The sequence below is a fragment of the Helianthus annuus genome, chromosome 17 (assembly GCF_002127325.2).
Source record: "Helianthus annuus cultivar XRQ/B chromosome 17, HanXRQr2.0-SUNRISE, whole genome shotgun sequence".
NCBI lineage: Eukaryota > Viridiplantae > Streptophyta > Magnoliopsida > Asterales > Asteraceae > Helianthus > Helianthus annuus.
Genome location: NC_035449.2, coordinates 94,030,336 through 94,040,007, shown reverse-complemented (window position 1 = coordinate 94,040,007; position 9,672 = coordinate 94,030,336). Strand labels below are relative to the sequence as shown.

General features: G+C 36.5%; 1 long non-coding RNA gene across 1 annotated transcript; it reads left to right on the top strand.

Moving 5' to 3' along the window:
• Positions 1–1,447: 1,447 nt before the first annotated feature.
• On the top strand, positions 1,448–4,484 carry LOC110923049. Its single transcript, XR_002583667.2, has 2 exons — positions 1,448–1,666; positions 2,777–4,484. It is a non-coding gene; the product is annotated as an uncharacterized LOC110923049 (long non-coding RNA).
• Positions 4,485–9,672: the final 5,188 nt, after the last annotated feature.

Below are 9,672 nucleotides of genomic sequence, written 5' to 3'. Positions count from 1 at the left end.
TTCCTGAGAACATTCTTAATTGGAAAGTTAGTTTTAACAATACTGGTATGAGTTTCAAAATAATGTCTTAACTTGGTAGATGCCATAATTAAGGCCGGAATAAGTTTTTCTAAATGTGAATACCTGGATTCAGCATCAAGCAAATTCTTACTTACATAATAAACAGGATGTTGTGTACCTTCGTGATCCTTAACAAGGATGGCACTTACTGCTTTAGAGGATACTGCGAGGTATAAGGATAACACATCCCCTTTTTTCTGGTTTCATCAAGGCGGGAGCTGAGGATAGGTAATCCTTAAGAGCTTTGAGAGCATTTTCATGCTTTTCAGTCCAGTCAAATTTCTTATTCTTTCTTAAAATGTCATAGAATTCTTTGCACTTTTCTGATGGCTTGGATATGAATCTGTTCAAGGCTGCGATCCTACCTGTCAATCTTTGTACATCCTTGGCATTGGCAGGAGATTTAATATTCACAATAGCCTTAATTTGTTCTGGACATGCTTCAATGCCTCTTTTTGTCACCATATATCCTAGGAATTTACCTGCTTTAACACCAAAGTGACACTTGGAAGGATTTAGTTTCATATTAAATTTATCAAGGATATTGAATGCTTCCTCCAAGTCTCTAAGGTGATCCTCAGCTTGTTTCGATTTAACCACCATGTCATCTATATAGACTTCCATAGTGTGTCCAATTTGATCCTTGAACATCATATTGACTAGCCTTTGATAAGTAGTACCTGCATTTCTTAGTCCAAATGGCATAGCAATATAACAATATATACCAGTTGGGGTCATAAAGGCTGTATCCTCTTGATCAGATGGTTCCATCTGAATTTGCTAAAATCCAGATGAAACATCCATAAAAGTTAACAGTTCATGACCCGCGGTAGCATCCACCATGGAGTTAATGTGGGGCAATGGGAAAGGATCCTTGGGACATGCCTTATTTAAATCAGTGAAATCGACACATACCCTCCACTTTCCGTTTTTCTTTTGAACAACAACCACATTGGCCAACCATCTTGGATACTTGACCTCTCTAATCACACCTGCTCGGAGTAATTTTTCTACCTCCTCCTGGATAATGGCATTTCTCTAAGGTGCAAACTTCCTCCTCTTTTGATGGATTGGCTTGAATGACCTGTCAATGCCAAGCTTATGAGTAACTATATCCTTAGATATACCTGTCATATCTTCGTGCTTCCATGCAAAGGTAGTTTTTCTCCTCTTGAGGAAGGATACCAAATCCTCTTCTATTTTACCAAGGATCCCTGATCCTATGTGTGACACCTTGTAACACCCCAAAACTCAAATTATTAAATTCATTAGTAGGTTACGATGTGTAATTAAATGAAATACAATAACTAAGTTATTATACTTAGTTAAACGCCTAATAAATAAGTAAGGGAATGAAAATGGTGGAAATTATGATGGTGTGATAAACTTGAGGGACTAAGGTTGCCAAAATAGAAACTGAATTTAATTAAAACAAAATTAAATCACACACAAACACACACAAGGTGTGTGCTACGATCGAACAGGAGAAAGGAAAAAGGGGGTGTGAACCCTAAACCTCAAGAAATCATCAAATTGAAAAGGGAATCAAGGGCTGATTGTATGCATGAACCAAGGATGATGATCCCTTAAGCATTTCTAACATCAAGTAAGTTAAAATTTATGATTTGGTGATCTTGAATAAAATGGGTTATGATCAATTCGTGAATTGATATGAAATTAAGCATGATTGGGAATTAGAATCACCAAATAGATCTTGTGTTGTGTGTGATTTTGAGTAATTTAATCATTAGAAGCAAAACCCACTTGTTCAAGTAGTATGATGATATATGATGATCTTGTAGTTGTGAAATTTGTGTAAATATGATGAACTAGTTAGTGTGTGATGCATAATTATTAGGTTAGATTGAAGGACGGTATGAAATTTATGTAATTCTTAGTGATGATGATGAATGAAGATAAGAAATAGGAATGAAAGCATAAAAGGAGTGTACATTAGGCTTAGATGATAGTACGCACACAAGGTGTATGATGAAATGTCTAAGTGAAGTTAGAATGAGGGATATTTAGAAAAGATTTGGGTGAAAACTAAATCTGCCAGAAAGTTACAGCCGAATGTAATCGGCTGTAACTGGGTCAAATCTTGTCAAAAACTGATGTTTATTGAGTTTGTGATGAACTCCCAGGAAATATCTTTCAAACCCAACTGGAATTGCATTTTTTCGACGAAAAGTGAACGTTTTATGAATTTTTTCGTATCAAATGTCAGGCTGCGTTTTCTGGCAGAATTTGCAGCCCATTACGAATGTCATAACTCAATTTAGGAATTGAGTTATGATTTAAAATTTTTACTGTATGTAGCTTCAGGTGATTAGAAAAATCTGCAACTGGAATTTCGTCAATCGGATAAACGAGTAATTTTAAATGAATTTTTCCGTAAGCTGCAGTCAGAAGTGACGAATCTGATTGCAGCTTAGTAAATGAATTTTTATAAATTTTTGGTAGAGAGTTAGACACTAAAAATTTAACACAAGGATAACCCCTCCGAGGGGCACGTCGCATAAAAAGATTGTAATTTTTGCAAGCACGTAAGTACAGTAAACGGACATCCCCAAACAGCCTATTTTCAGTGAAATAAATTATACATGTTAGTGAATGAATGATTAATGCAAGTTGAATATGAAATTATGCAAATGTATGCTCGTTATCAAGTACAATGATGTATGCTAACAAGAATGTGTTGATGATAACCTGAAAGCGTAGGAGCCATGTCAACATGGACACGAGCATGGAAGGGCAATGGGTCAACGGTAAATACGGAAGCTATGCATGAACTCGGACGCACGAGGTAAGTGATTTCCGTAATCACTTCTTATTTTGTTTAAGTAAGGTAGCGTTAGTTAATTGAGCATGGTGATGATTGAAGTTTGATATGGTTTTGGTTGTATGAAATCGGTTATTTTAGCTAAGTAGACCGAACGGGACAATATAAAGTTGTAATGATATGACAGATTGATGTAATGCTACGGTATTGTAACCGGGTAATGGGTAGAATTGCACATAAGTGCGCCAACCGAGAATGGGGACTTAGGTTAATGGTCAAAAGACTTAGCTTTTGACCTTAAATAAAAGAATGGTTTAACAAAATACGAACAGGTCGAATAAATGTGCATAAACTTCATAATGCTAATGAAATGCGTAAAGATTAAGGACCCGGGTAAGGGCGTTTAGCCCATAATGTAAGGACAAGTCTTACGGACAACTAGAAATAATTGTGAGCAATTTGATTGAGGAATGTCCGAGATACGCAAGTTTTAATAATAAAAATATGAATGGGTTGAATAGTCGAAACGAGTATGTAGAGCCGAAGGCTTTAAGTTAAGATTTTTCCTTGTTTGGATGTTATATTACAAGCTCATATGTTAGAAAATCGATTTACCAACGCATAGGAAAAAGAATCATGTTAATCGGATTCGTAGATCAAAAGTTATGCAAATTGTAAGTCGAAAATACCCTTGGAATTCATAGCTGGGAATTTACAGCAGCAAATTTGAAGTTTCTGTCGAAATAGAGCTGTCGCGCCCCGCGAGCGCCAGTCAGCTGGCAAATTTTGGTTTTCTTGTTTGATTTTGCATCCGGACTCGATGTTTTAATGATTTTCGATGTCCCTTAACTTATATTAAAGCCGGTTTGAAACACGAGTGATGTTATGAGCCTCCGGATAATGAAAGTATGTATTTTTCTTCGTGTTAGAGAAGAAAGATTATAAGTAATCGAGACTAGAAATGAGTGGGCATGCAATATGGTAAGTATAAAACTTAAATCACGGAAGTTGCGATTATGATAAGAAATGCGAGATTAAGTGAATAAAAGTAGTAAGCGAGGGCTCGCGTCTATGTGTGTGTATGTGAATGTGTGCGTATGTATGTAGGTGTATATGTTGTATGTATGTAGGAATTAGGAACGTATACGTTTGTGGATGCGAGATGTTATAAGTATATGAAGGAATGGTTTGGACTGGTTTCATTATGTTCTAGCATTAATGTTTGCTAATCGTGTGTTTGAGATTGGAATGAAATGCAGGTACATGAACACCGGGTTCATGAAGTATCGAAGTCGAATTCGGAACAAGAAAATACAAAAGGATAGTTGAATGAATTAAAGTTCCTACTGTTAAATGTTATTCAATATTGGACTATATGAGAATCATGTCGTATGATATTGTTAATGACTAATGGTTATGATGTATGCGATGTCCACAGGTATTGCACGGATTACCGCTACTACTACCGAAGATAAGCAAGCGTTGATCGAGTCACGGAGCAAGGGTTGTACGGAAATATGTATTGTCTTGAAGTGTTAATTTAATGTGGTTATTGTAAATCCCTTTTGTAAATGTTTATCATTTGTATTTGAGCCTTCAAGTAAGTAATGTGTCTAAATAAGAAAGAAATTTTTGGGCTCGTATTTTTCCGCTGTGTCATATTTAAGTTCTTACAAGTTGGTCTTACAGGGAATCGTTCATTATACGAACGGGTCATGCCCGAATTTTGTAAATAATAATACTTATTTTGGAGTAAGAAATATGGGCGTTACACACCTATGCCTCCACGGCCATCAAACAAATACCAAACTAATGAAATATTATATTTCATACTTGGGATTTGTACAAATGTGTGTATCATTTGCACATATCAATTCTTGTTCGATTCCAAACTCTATATCGCTTTCTGGAAGGTTATACGCGCACCGATGCGTAAATATAACCAGTTTAATGCAACAAACACTCCGGAACAGTGACATAGGCTTAACATACCTTAAATAACCTTTACATAACTTAGAAATAAGTTTTGAAGGCTTTGGTATGACAAAAATCAAGTTAAATCGCTTACAGGGACTAAATTCGACAAACTGCGAAAGTATGCCGATTTGAACTGTAACAGGCATTCCGGAACATGACCATGAGTTAAACATACCATAAATATCCTTCACATAGCTTAGAAATAGGCTTTGAGGGATTCGGTGTGCTAAAATAAACTTTTGGGTCATTCAGGGACTAAAAGCGTCCAAAAGTGCATAAGTTTGCACTTTCGCGCATAACTTACGTTCTGAATACATCTGGACATCCAAAAATTTATGTAAGCATGATAATATTACGCCTTAGTGTTTGGCATGAGAAAAAATCCATTCGTTGCGTCCTTTGGATCGTTTTTCGCGCTTATGAGCATTCCGTCGTAATTAAGCGAACACCACGATCGTACGACCAAACGAACCAACATCCGTCATATTTTTGAGCATGTTTCATGTCCTCAGTGTTTAAGCATCATTTTAGGGCCTTAAAGATGGCTTAACAGGCCTTAAACATGTCGGAAACGGCCTTAAACCACAACAGGGACCTAAACTGTCATTTTTAAAGTTGGTTGGATCAGAGCATCGAGGCGGCCCGCGTAAGCCCAGGGCAACCCTTTACGCGGCCCGCGACCACCCCCCAGTATGCAGAAACTCATTTTTCCAGCTATTAGCAGCCTTTCAGCACCCCAAAGGGCAATGTCTCTTGCAAATCTCAGGGGTTGGGGTCACATTGTGATACCATAGCATTTTGACACTTGTACGGATGAGATTCGAGCACGTAAATCGATAAACGATCCTAACGGTCTTGCATATCCTATAAATACCCCCCCTTTCTTGCAAAAACCCACAAATCTGATCTAAAAGCTCTAAGTTGAGGCCATTGCTTCATACCTGAGCTCCTGGATCAAGATTAGCTTTCGGGGACCCTTCGTAAGTGTTCTTTCGTTCTTTTATTCCTTTTCGAGTCCGAAAGTCGAACTATGTTTGAATTTCTGCATTGACCAGTTTATGGTCGATGCGAAGTTCGTTTGAACTTCATAACGTGAGCGTAATCACGATGGTTATAGTCCCTAGTGACTATACCTACTGATTACCACGTTATCTAGGCTCAGTGACGAGTCGTAGTTTCGGCCAAAATGCGCATTCTTGCGTATTTTGTAACCAAACTACTCTTAGGTATCGAAACCATTTGTTTTGATACCAAACCTGTTTTCTAAACTTAGTTAAGCATGTTCTAACATGCTTAGCTCGTCACTTTTAGTTTAGTGATTATATAGGGTCGTAAGGTAAGCGATCTAAACAATCGCTTATACTTTCGAACCCGACCCGTTTAGTCGATCATTAGGATCCGACCAAGCACATTAGGTGACCATAGTATATAGGGAATAACCTTCCGAGGTTATACCTTATGGTCGCTTCGTTTAAGTAGTTGTATGATAGGTAGTTTATATGCCTTAGGTAAATTACCAAAATGCCCTGTTTTACGCCAAAATTTATATTAAGCATATGTTACATAACTTTTGATATCTAAACTGATTTGGCAACAATATTAGACATGTTAAGGCATATTTTACTTATCATAGGGCTAGTTAGGCGGTCCGAACGCGTTTTACGCGAACGACGCGTTAAAGTAGCATAAGCTACCTAAACGGGTCGTAATGGGTCGTAAGCACTTAGGTTAGGTTTCATTATAGTATGTAGGCTTTGTTAAACCATATTACATGAGTCTCCATACTCGTTTGATTTACGAACCCTCATTCTATCCAAATCCTCCGATTTAGGTCCGGTATATTAACATAGTTACCTATATTAGGTGCCGTTTGATATCCGTGATCTCTAGCACTGTTTGGTTGTTACTCAAGGACTACTAAGCAATCTCAAGTGAGTACATAGACCCCTCTTTTACTGTTTTCCAAACCGTTTTGGGGTGAAACACGTGTGCCTACTTGCTACTTTCATGCTTTTCATGCTTTCATATCATATGCTTGTTATGTTCATTAGTACATTATAGTACATGATTTCATTACGTTTTATGCTATGTATGCCCATTGTGTGCATATTTAGTACATCACTTTACATTACATTTTATGCTATGTATTGCCCATTGTGTGCATACTTAGTACATTTATTCATAACATGCTTACATTTTGGTATGACATTTGGTTTGTTTAAATAAGACAATGTACATTCATTAACACCGATCATGCCGCTCATTAGTAGGTAATGGTACCATAGGACTTGACAACTCCCATTCCTGAAATCCCGGGTTTGTTTGGATTGGAAGGAATGACCGAATTCGATAAACATAACAACAAGATAGACCTTTAAATTTGTTTAGGGGTTTATCGCCACAGTCACAAGGCTTGGATGTATGCATTTTCACAATACCACATAGATGTTTGTATCAGTATAGCATGCATTTGTTCCACAAAACATAACTTTGATTTAAACCATGTTTTACTTCAATACCTTGTTTTTGTGCATTTTACATATGGTTCAGTTGATATATTTCACTTACCATACATGATATTTTGGATACACGTTACATGATTTACATTAGACATAAACATTTTGACATTTAATTATACATAAACATTTTACAATGGTGGGTTGGTTTGAGCAAGTGATTTAAGTAACGAGGCGTGTGTAATATGATACAAGCATGGTGGATACGCCGCTGGTACTTCCTATATATAAGTGTTTGTATGGTATTACATATCGTAGCGTTATTTGAATCACTTCAATTTGAGACATGTAACATTTATACAAATAACATACTTTTCACAAGACATTGTTTTACAAACAACTTATCTTATACAAACTCATCTTACTTGGTTATTCATTTAACCGTACATTTATTTATACATATCATCTGATCTTATCGTTTTTCAATTGATTTACAAGACAAAGCAAATTACAAGGTTCATGACTAAACATTTTCTCAAACATAAGTCATGAATTCTATTTCACAAAAACCTATGTATCTCACATGCATTTTTATGCTGACGTACCTATTTTCACATGTGTTTCAGGATATGATGCATAGGATTTATCAAGATACACTTAGGCGGACTTGGGCCTTAGTGACAATAAAAGATGCAAGACTAGTTATTTATGTTATATTTGTTTGATTGTCAAGACATTGTAACTCTTTTATTCAACAAAACAATATTTCAATTTCCATGTGTTATGAAACAATGATTCTGTTACAATACTCCCCGACGTTTCCGCCACGTTTTGTTGTTCCATGTGGTCGGGGTGTGACACTATGTAAATCTTGGATTCAGGATCATGAGGATCCATAAGGATTCCTTTCACATCCTGCTCTCTTGCCTCCAAGACATCCCTTAGAGGATGCTTTAATTGCTATTGCTCCCTTGACTTTGAGGTTGGCTTCATTGATGATGTGTAGCAGTTCTTAGTTTCTTGTTGATCACTCTCAATTTTCACCACCCCCATGGACTAGGAGGCTTCACACATTGATGATAAGTAGATGGGACTGCCTTCATGTCAGGTATCCAAGGCCTGCCAAGGATAACGTTTGTAGGATCGCGTACTCGCGTACTGACCCAAACGAGTCAATCAGAAGAGCTCCTATCCATTTCAGAGGTGGAAACTAAGAAACGGACAAGAAAAACAGTTTGTTTCACTTAAATTTGCCTTGTATTAATGATTTCATAGCTTTACAGTCAAACGACACTTCGGCAGCAGTTCGGTACCGGAAACTAGAACTATTTCACATGATTACGCTCGAAAGGTATATATAGGGGAAGGGATTCCGCTTGAAACTGTTATGAGACAGTTCAAGCGGAATCACAACAATCTGATTTCGCTTGAAAGTGTCTCATGACAGTTTCAAGCGGAATCACCTCTTCGAGCGGAATCAGAACAAAAACAACCTTAAACTTCCTATTTTCTCGTACAATGCGCCCTGATCTAACAATTCTAGTACTAGACTCGATACAAGATGAAGTCGACAGCCGTATACACCAACAAACTCCCCCACGGATGTTAACGAGTCTTAAGTGTCGAGTCTTCAACGTATTCAGTCTTTATCAGTCTTTGGGCTTTACTCTTTCAATCAGCACCAATCTATCTTCCAGGATCTGAGTCTGGCTCTTTAGCTTTCTAATTCTCTTGATCAGATCTCTTGATTCCTTAAGATTATCAGTATCAGCAAACTTAGATCAGAAATTGACTCTTAGTCATTCAGCCTTCCCCTCAACTTGTGCTGGGATCTTAGTCTGACTTTTACTCTGCTCACATACTCACAGGCTCAGGTATCTCAACCTGGCTCACCTGCATATTCTCTACCCAAACATAAGTTTCATCAAATATAATATATAGCAAGTATATAAATCCTGCTAATCATTTGAAGACACAACCTGAACAAACAAATTTATCATGTAAGTCTATGATGAACCACTTGAATGTATATCAAATCCTTTCACAACACACTCACTCCCAAACTTGTTCGTCATGTTTAGCACTTGGAACTTTGAAAATCAGCTTTTCAACATCAGTTGTCAAAAATCTTTTTGGATTTTTATATAACAGAAATGTAATGCAAATATATATATATATATATATATATATATATATATATATATATATATATATATATATATATATATATATATATATATATATATATATATATATATATTTACAGACAATATTTTTGTGAGATTGTGTAAGAGGATCATATCAGTTTTGAGACAAATCACCAACATCGTTAAGCTTTATACATTTTAAGTTTTAAATGATTCACTTAGATTGTCAGTATACTCATCCACTTAATTT